The sequence below is a fragment of the Osmerus mordax genome, chromosome 15 (assembly GCF_038355195.1).
Source record: "Osmerus mordax isolate fOsmMor3 chromosome 15, fOsmMor3.pri, whole genome shotgun sequence".
Taxonomy (NCBI): domain Eukaryota; kingdom Metazoa; phylum Chordata; class Actinopteri; order Osmeriformes; family Osmeridae; genus Osmerus; species Osmerus mordax.
Genome location: NC_090064.1, coordinates 9,691,262 through 9,701,092, shown reverse-complemented (window position 1 = coordinate 9,701,092; position 9,831 = coordinate 9,691,262).

Here is a 9,831-nt window from a genome sequence, read left to right as displayed (position 1 = left end):
TTGAGTATGAAAGGGCTGGCACAGACAGAAACTGTGTTTCTGTTTTCTACCTAGCTAACCAGCAAAATAAAGACCCTCCCACCGAACCACTCGCACTCTCGTTATATCTACCTCCCCATAACTGGATACGCCCGCTGATATCATACTTGCACCGTGGAATCAGAGCGCAGCGTTATCGCATCAAGATCCTTTGTGATAATATCATTTGAACCTTACGCCACGTCTGGGACAAAGACCCAAGGTGTACACAGGCGCCAATGGGTGTCCCTGTCACTGCACTGCCTAGTTTGGAATGGTGGCTATCCAGGTAGTTTGCCACGGTGCTTGGTGCTTGCACGGTATAGTTGACATTAACTTATCATGAACTAAATCAACATTTAAGCTATGGTTGGATTTTATGGAAGGCTATTATGAATACAGACCTTGAGAGTTGTTACATAAATTCATTCTGTGATTCAATTTGACTGGAGGCCAAAACAGTCGTGCTCTGCAGGTCTGCCCAAATTAGGCCCTATATAAAAACAACTGCTGTAGCTGCTAGGCATATTTTACACCTACTTCTCAGTGAATACTTTTGCCGTTAGTTGAGATGAGGTGGAAAACTGGGATTAATTGTTCATAAAAGAGTTTACTGTGCATGCAAGGCCCCCAGTCCCACCTGGGATTTGATCCGGCGTCCTCGTGGAGTTCACTGATCATATCCCTGCAATGTAAGCAGTCTTTGATATATTTGCTTTAATTATGGAGGATAATGAATTTAAATAGGTAATGCATCAAGGGGTTGTTATGGTAGGATAAACCCAGAGCCTATAAATGACTAACTCAGCTGCAGGGCATGAGGGAGTTAGGGAGATCTTATGAAGATTGAGTTAATGAAAATGGATAGGCCTCTGAAATGGTAATGTTGACTTTGTTACCCAAATACTCTTCCTCCGCAGGGAAATGCCCAACTGAAGGGGCTCATTGGTTAACTAAGTTGGTGTGTGTGTGTCTATGTGTTTGTTTGTTTGTTTGTAAATCCTTTTCCCTGCAAACAAAAGCGAGCGACTCCACTCCAGTCTGCCGTCTTTTATTTCTCATGTATAGTCTGTGACACAAAAACCCACGTGTGAAAAAACAACAGCCCTTGTCTTCCTCCGGAGTGCATTTCCCAACTCAGTCCACCCACACGCACACGGAAGCCTCCGGCGGTTAATTAAAAGAACCACATGCACTGTACAGCCAGCTTGTCAGACATGCCCGTCATCAGCACTGCTGTGACAATTATCTGGCCATCAAAGCTTTAATTGGCATTCGGAGGACATGCTCTTAGTCACTGTAGGCTGAACAAACACACCGACAGGATGCAGCCTAAATCACCTTGATTCTCTGATCAATAACCTCGCCATTGGAACTGACAGCAACTGGAAAAGCCGTTAGAAAGTAAAGAATTCTAAAGAATTACACACACACACCAACAAAGAGGAGAGTTGAAATGTGTGCATATGGCTGGTTCACAGTGGGTTAATGATAGCCCCTTGGTGTTTACGTTTTTGTATGTACAATGTCTAGGTTATAGGTTAAACGCTTTTGTTTGTCGAGCTGTCAATTAGGGGCTGTCGTGTGTGTGTGTGTGTGTGTGTGTGTGTGTGTGTGTGTGTGTGTGTGTGTGTGTGTATGTGAGTGAAGGATGCTTACCTACCTACCTGCCTTCCTGTCCATCCACATGCCCACCCACCTACCCCCACTCACCCACCCTCCATCCGTTTTCCTGTCTGCCTGTATACCTGTCTGTCTGTTCTACAAGTGCACTCATGGTGTGTACTGGTATGCCTGTGAGCCTTTCCTGGCACATCTGTGATCTTCCTTGTCTTTCATGCATGTTTTCACACACGTACAGGAACAGACAAAGATGTCCGTGTCCCGTCCGATGACCTTTTCACCTGAGCCTCTGTTTCTCGACCGTCTAGAAGGAGAGGAGCCAGCTGAAATCCACATAAAGCTCCCTTCTCTCAAGTCCATTTAGGCGGAGCAGATGTGAGTCTGTGTGCCCTCTGTCCCTCGTTGTCCCATGATGTTAATGGGTGCTCTGCAGTGGCGGATTCTTGTTGCTCTCTCGACTCCATCTAGCATTGACTGCAGAGGAAGCAGAGATACAGGCGATTAGGTTAGCAAGGGTACAGAGCAGAAGATGTCATTTTAGCTAATTGAGATGAAAGGAAATGTCAACATCGACCTTTAGGGGTGAGGCCTCCTACCCTTCTCTTGTTCCGTTTCATCGAAAGCATCCAGAAACTTTGCCGGAGGAGGGGGATATCGATTTGAAACTTCCCAGAGATCAAATTGTTTGAATGTTCAAGCAAAGTGGTACCCTCCTTTTCTATAAATAGATAGAACTGTTCTCTCTCTCTTCCTCGCTCCGTGTTTTCCCTGGAGCTTCTAATTGCCTGTTGTGGTGTGCTGCATGGATGATGCGTACTGACAAGCCACATCCCCAGAATGGGATGCTTAGCTCCTGAGGTTACGCAGGGGGACTCCACTGGCTCCACAGTTGTTCCAGTCTCTTCCTTCACTCTCTACCCCCCGTCTCTCTTTACGTTTCTCTGTTTGTCTGGTTCTCTGCCTGCCTGCCGGCCTGTCTGTCTGCTTGCCTGTCTGTCTGTCTGTCTGTCTGTCTGCAAAAGCCAGAGGGAAAAAAACACAGGGAGAGCGATGAATTAAAATACAGCTGCCATTTCCCCCTGGTTTTGGGACTAAGCAGACATGGAGCCTGACTGGGGTTGAGCTCATCCATTAAATTAGCTTAATCAGCAAGGTTCTCTCTCTCTCTCTCTTTAGCTTTCTCTCCCAGAGCTTCCAAAAGATCTGTCACATCACCCATCTGCTATCTGCCACTTCATATGTGGTGTCTTGCCTCGCCCGGGCATACAGTCATTCGGTCCAACACCCAAGTTCAATGACACTGGTGATTATGGTGTGTCCCAGTGATGACTGAATAAAGGTGGGCAGGCACAGGAGCCGCTAATTATAGCCACTGCGCCTTTTGGTGGAAGTCCTTGGAGTGGAATGGCACTGGAAGTTCCACGAAGCCGTAGAACACCAGCAAATCCTTTCTGTCGTGTGTTTGGATTAGGGCTGGGGGGTGATGAGGGATGTTATTATCTTCGCACACAAACATGCTGAGACACACACATACACAAACCCAAATGTGCTTGCTCTCTCTCTAACACACACACAGACACACACACACACACACAAATAAACAAAGCCAAGAACGATAACAGATCTGCCAAGTCATCACACACCTGACCACTTTCCTTTCGCTTTTTTCCTCGTCATCCTGCCAGAAGCGTTCTCTTCACCTCCAGGATGTTGTCTGCCCGAAATCCTTTGACACAGCTGATAAAAAATAAATAATCTGAAGCACCTCCTCATACACACAAACAAACATTTCTCCTCAGCCTCCTCCCAAATCCCTCCCCCACACACACACACACGCTCTAATCTCCGTCAGATGTGAAAGAGATAAAGAGTAGAGGTGACCCCGTTCTCAATGAGGGCTTGGCCCGGATATATAATTGGATCCCTCCCGACTTGGAGATTGGGTTTGTCCCAGGTTAAAAAGCACCAGTCTGACCCTTGGGCCACAGAGAGGCAGAGGGAGGGGCTCTGAAACGACTGTTTGGGATTCGTGAATGAGGATAATCGTGTTATGGGGAAGGTGAAGGGATACCTCCTGGAGCAAAAAAGGGCAGAATTGAGTTATGCTAGCCTGGCCCTCCAAACACAGTGGGTGCATACAGCCGGGGGTCTGATGATACAGAGGTCGGGGTCTGTAGAAGGTGGAGGTTTGATAGGGGAAAGTAGGTTGGGGGGGGGGGGGAGTAAGGTACACTGTAAATAACAAAGAGTAATGTTCTAATGTATCTGTCTGTCCTCCCTTGCCCTCTGTCCTAATGGTCTGTGTCAAAATGAAAGGAAGAATTATACATGTGACATATGTACAGTGCAACCTTCTAAGTGAAATCGTATCCAGATCTGTACATTTGGCAAATTACTTCTTTGCTTGTATTCCATCTGTCTCCCACATCAAGTCCAAACATACAGTCATGCCTGTTTCTTTTCATCACTCGTGACATTTGATATTTGACCCAGAGGGCCTTATAAAAGAGCACTGTGTCAGATTGTCTGGTTACACCTTGGATTGTCATTGGATCCAGGGCTGACAGAGGACATGAAGGAAAGAAGATGGTGTTGTTGTTGTGGGGGTCTGTCTGTATACACCACAGATAGCACTGTGGGGTGAGGGTGGGAAGGTGTTCATATTAACCCCCCCCCCCCCCAGCAGGAGTCTCTTAAAAAGCAGTAAATCCCGCTTTCTCTGTCCCTCCCCCTGCTTCCCTGAGCAGGATCTCACTCTCCAGATGTATACCCTCCACTGGTGTCTCTCTCTCTATCTGTTTCCCTTCCTCCGTCCCTCTCATCCCTTTCACTCTCTCCTCTTCTCACCTTGCTCCGTTCCAATTGCTCCATCTCTGTCTTGCCTGACTATGTGTTCTATCTTTTATTCTCTCTTCCTCTCCTCTCTCCTCTCTCTCTCTTAGCCTCCCTCTCCGGGCACAACCAACCTAATTAATTCTCTCTGCTCAGGCTGTAGGTGATCAATGGTCTTGGTAATGTAGTTGGCATAGCGTTGCAGTGCTCTGCATGAGTGGAGGATGGAGAAACAAGGTTATATGTCAAACGGTACATACATGCGCTATGTAAAACGAATCCCCCTCAGCATATGTAATATCCCACATGCCTGAAATGAGGCCAAGATTGGATTTGGCGAGTCTCTCACAGAGACCCCTAGTGCTTCAAGGAATTCAGAACCGCTGACCTTGGAAGTTTGTCTGTTAAAGATGTGTGTAATATTGATGATGTGGCCCCCCCTTTCCCCTCCGCCCCATGTCCCCCCAACCAGCTCTTACACCACTCGTTGTTGCTGTGGTGTTTCTGCTGCTACAGTAGTCTTTGAAGGATTGAGGATCTTAAATGTCACTGGTGTTCAGGTCTGAAGTCTTTCTCATGTGAATCTTTTCCATAACGGGGCATTCAAGGCACTTTGATTTCACCTAAAACATGACACATTTGGCATCATCTGGCTGGTATGAAGCAATGATCAAACTCTCAAAAAGGAAAATAAATGATGTCTATAATAAAGGTAAAAGCAACTTGGTTGTTGATTTTCTTTATCGGATTAGATTCCTTCCGGTAAATTCCACGTCTATGTACTAATTCACAGTGGCCATTTCTCAGATTTGATCCATGTTGCTCTAGAAATATAGGGCCCTGTTCACCTTACAGATAGCGGCAACAGTCGGCGTCACCTTTATCTCAACTCTGATTCCAATTCACCCTCACTCATCCTAGATAACTTCCAGAAGCCACTGCTTTGGAGGGATATTTCCAATCCAGAAGGGATTATCCCAGTCTGTTTTACTGGAAGGCGGAACCTCTCTATCTCGTGTTAACAGACCCGAAAGCCAGGATGAGAGATCAAGGGTTGCTCTTCCCTTGCATTTTATTCATGCCAGTAAAAAGGGAAGAGCTAATTTTACAGAAAAAAGGAGAAATGGCATCATTTTGCAGAAGACTCCTTGACGATCCATTTCTACAAATATAGCTTTTTTTTCGGTCCTCCACCGGGCGTTCCACTGTAGAAGCATTTGCGATAGATCTGGTGCATGCAGGCCTTGCATTACTGACTACATGGTTGAATAGTGACATTGGGGATGGAAATATACTAGGTAGACCTCAAGCAGTATTGTTCGTATTGCCGTCATCATTCGGATTCCATGAAATAGTGGGGTTTATATGGAGTGATACTGAAGAGAACCCACACTTCCTTCTGCATATATTGATCTCATGTAACTGTTGAGATTTCTAACCAGTGACAGAAAAAGCTTTTTCTGAAGAGAGCTCAGAGGAACCTTCTTCCTCAACGGTGAGATTATACCACAAGAGGATGATTTCAGCAAAACGCCGGCATTCTTTCTCTCTCAAGCACTTCAGCCTTTCATCTTTACATGTTACATAAGTGAGGTTACCTCACTTATGTCTTCACTCCACCTCACGCCCCCACAAACAAACATGCGTACACACACACACACACACACACAAAGGCAGCTATTCATATTCGGCAACCCACTTTTCTATATACATTTTGCTATCCTTTTGTGCAAATATAATCACATATTCTGTACCATCTGGTTGACGTTTCTGGCAATTAGGCTCCTCAACGGAGCAGCAGAACACTCGGAAAGCTCACTTTGTTGTCCACCCAGTAACATGTGTTAGCAATCTCCCTCTTCCTGAATTTGGTCGTCATAGACATTCCTCCTGCTGTGTTTGTTTGGGTAAAAATCTCTCCATGCTGGACTGGTTTGGCACTCCACTGAGCTTGGGAGGAGAAAAAAAACGAGAAAAAAAAAACGAGGCTGACTACCTCATGGTGGGGTAAGATGATCTGTCCTGAGACCAGCCCTACTCACACTACTAAACATTTCTTCTTGGGTGGGTTACCTAGTTCAGTGCAGTGTAGCAACCAATGTCCAAATTCATGGTGGAGGAGGGGGGGGGGGGGGGGGGCAAGGCTGTGTTATTAGTGTTTCCCTCCCCCCCTTAGGGACACTAAATACCTCTGCCCTGACACAATTCTAAGACTATACAGCATGGTGTAGTGTGCTACAGTGGCCTGTTGTCTTTCTGTTGAGAGCAATGTCTCCTCCTTCAGGTGGGCCTGTATAAAAAGAGTCATTCACCGTTGTCTGTTGAGTGGTTGCTCCAAATTAAGTACTTCTACAGCTTCTTAACTTGCTCTAAAACCCAGAGCCTTTCTGGTTTAGCCGATGTAAAGCCTGGAGGTCAGAGAGGGCCACTTCACATGAACACGGCTCGTTTGTCAAACAGGAGACATTAACGCGTGTATTGAAACCCCTCAGGTATTAAGACAGCAGAGAACCGACTGATCTATCGGTCTGCAGTGCAACGGAAAAAAAAGAAGATTGCTGAGCCTGCAGGTACAAAGAACACGCACACACACATTCACACACGCTAGTGCACGTAGGTTATACACAGGCTTTCCCTAGAATGACCCCCCCTCGCCCCAGCCTCAACCACACTCACACACACACACACACACACTTCTGTGCGTGATGGAAGGGATTTAACGGTTCCCAGTTTCCGATGCAGTGAGCAAGTGCGTGAGAACTTTGTGGTGACTCGTTTTCCCTCAAGGGTGCTTATTCATTCAGTACATGATGGTCAAGGGTCTTAATACATGATATCCTACTTCCCATTTCAGTGAGTCAGACTCATTGTATTTTCAGGCCAAGGAGCAGTGACGTGTGGGGGGCTTGTACTCTCTGATACCATGTTGTTGTTTTTCTAAGTGTGGGCACCACCCCAGCTAAGAGTGTGTCTCTAAAAGCATGAATCATTCCACCCAAAACACTTATGCTCTTGACATTTAAGAGCAGGAGGTGGGGGATGGGAAGCAGCAGGGAGCTGCACACTTCCTAGTTTTTAAATGTGACCTTCTTGATGTGCGTCTGTCACAAATGTTTTGAAACTGAAAAGTGCTGAACATCAGGCCTTTCTTTGCGGCGTTGTCGGATGCAATGACTCTTCTCAAATGTTCATTTTTACTCAATAATAAAGCTTTTCAGTCAACTTCTGAACCACAGACTACACAGTGACCAAGGCTGTCAGGTCACTGGGCACTTGTCTATGAGTCAGGGAGGAAAAAGGCTTTGACATGACTGTGAGGAATACTCACTTTCTGTAGCACTCCCCATCTCTCCTCTCATCCTCACAATCTCTCTATTGCTATCTCTCTCTCCACTGATTACTTCCGTGGGTGGGATAAAAAATTGTTTCGAAGCGCTCAACTTTTACGTTCAGACGGAACACACATGTTCACTTTCCGTAGGGGTACTTGAATTGTCTGTCAGCACAATAACTTTTTCAACCTGGGGGAAAGGAGAGTAGATGTTACCAGTAATGTTAGGATAAGGTCATGTCTGTCTCCCTGTAATGTCGAGAACTCATGTCGGTTTTCCCATTACATGCAGATGTAGGACTCTGAACTGAACGGCACTCTAAATCAGAGTGGAAGGGAGCACACTTGAGAGAACAATCCACAAGGTAATCTTGCATTCTGACTACATTGTCATCTCAAAGTAGCTGGTTGATGATGAGCATCTAAAAGCACTTGAACCGTGGGACACCCACTCGCCCTCATCCAGGGACAGACTCGACAGCTTGACAGAATCACTAAATATTTAACCCTTGTGTTATCTTCGGGTCATTGTGACCCATCAGTCATTGTGACCCACCGTCGTATTGCGACAAATTTACCGCATACAAAAACAAAGTGAAGCATTTTCTTTTAACCGTTGGGCTGTCTCAGATCCCCCACATTGCAAAGGTAAAAAGAAAATTATTTGTATTTGTTTTTGTATTGGGTAAAATTGGGTAAACACAACGATGGTTCGTTATGAACCTTTGGGTCATGTGACCCGAAGGCAGCACAAGGGTTAAGGAGCCGGGATAGATCCTCTTAACCTCCTAGAGCTCTCTATGCACTGTTGCACCCCCCCCCCCCCCCCATACATATTAACACAACACTGTCAATGACCCCTAATATTAATACAGGCCGCAGACAAAAACACAGCACGTTTTAAGTTAGCTACACAAATCAAAGCAGACCGTGGCCACACAAAGGCTAAATTGTTAGTGAGGTTGTGCATTGCAAGGCTTCTACTTGTAATGATTGAGTGTGGTGGGAGTGGCAGTCTTTTTACATTCCCAGTGTATAATTCTGCGTACCAGGCTCACTGTATACTACCTTCAATACCACAGGGAAGTTTAGACACCCACTCACACACTTGCAGGCAAGCAGACACACACACACACCACTCTTTACACCAATTCCCACATGAGCCAATCATATTGAAGCCTTTCAAATTCAGCCATAACGCAACAGTCCTGATGATGGCAAGATGTAGGAGGAGAAAGCGAGGCGTGAGATACGAGCATCGAGACCATCCAGAGAGGCTGTCTGTCTTCGGCCCAGTTTCCCAACCTGAGGTGAAATCATGTGTTGGACTGAAGCGTCAAAACAGTCGACAGCCGCTTCGCCCATCTCACTGTGTGTTCAAAAGAAACCTCCACTCCCCATTACCCTGAAATCCCTTAAATGGTTGTTAAAAAGAGAGAACGCTTTCATCTGTGACTCGGCTTCAAACAAAAGCGCAAAAACGTCTCGTCTTTGAAGATTGCATATTGTGCGAGCCTCCCCATGTCTCACCGGAGGAACCTTGGCAAGAGGGGAGGCATCTGTGAGATTCAAGACAAAACGAACAGTTGGTGTATTGCAAATTGGAATCTCATCGGCTCAACACGCGCGGCTTCTCTCCCCACACATACAAACACGCATTCTCTCAGTCAGTGACACACGCACACACTATCCTGGGCAATTCAGTACCCTGCAGCCAAGAAAGCCATTATTGTTATGCATGCGATTATATTCACTTAGAGCAGTGAGGCCATCAAAAAATTGGTTTGATTACCCTTTCAAAAGGCTAGCTGAACATTGCGTGGAGCCCCACTGTGAGGTCCCATTCCCTGGGTGATCCTCTTACATGTTTATGAGGGGATGAGCATGTAAAAAAAACACAGATAATCAACCTCTGTACATGGCAGACCCCTTCATAGCCTGAAGTCTTGACATTATGCATACTCCCCTTGTCCTAAGGGTAAAAATTACTTGCCTTCAATAAACCCCTAATCTAAAAGCAGTTTATT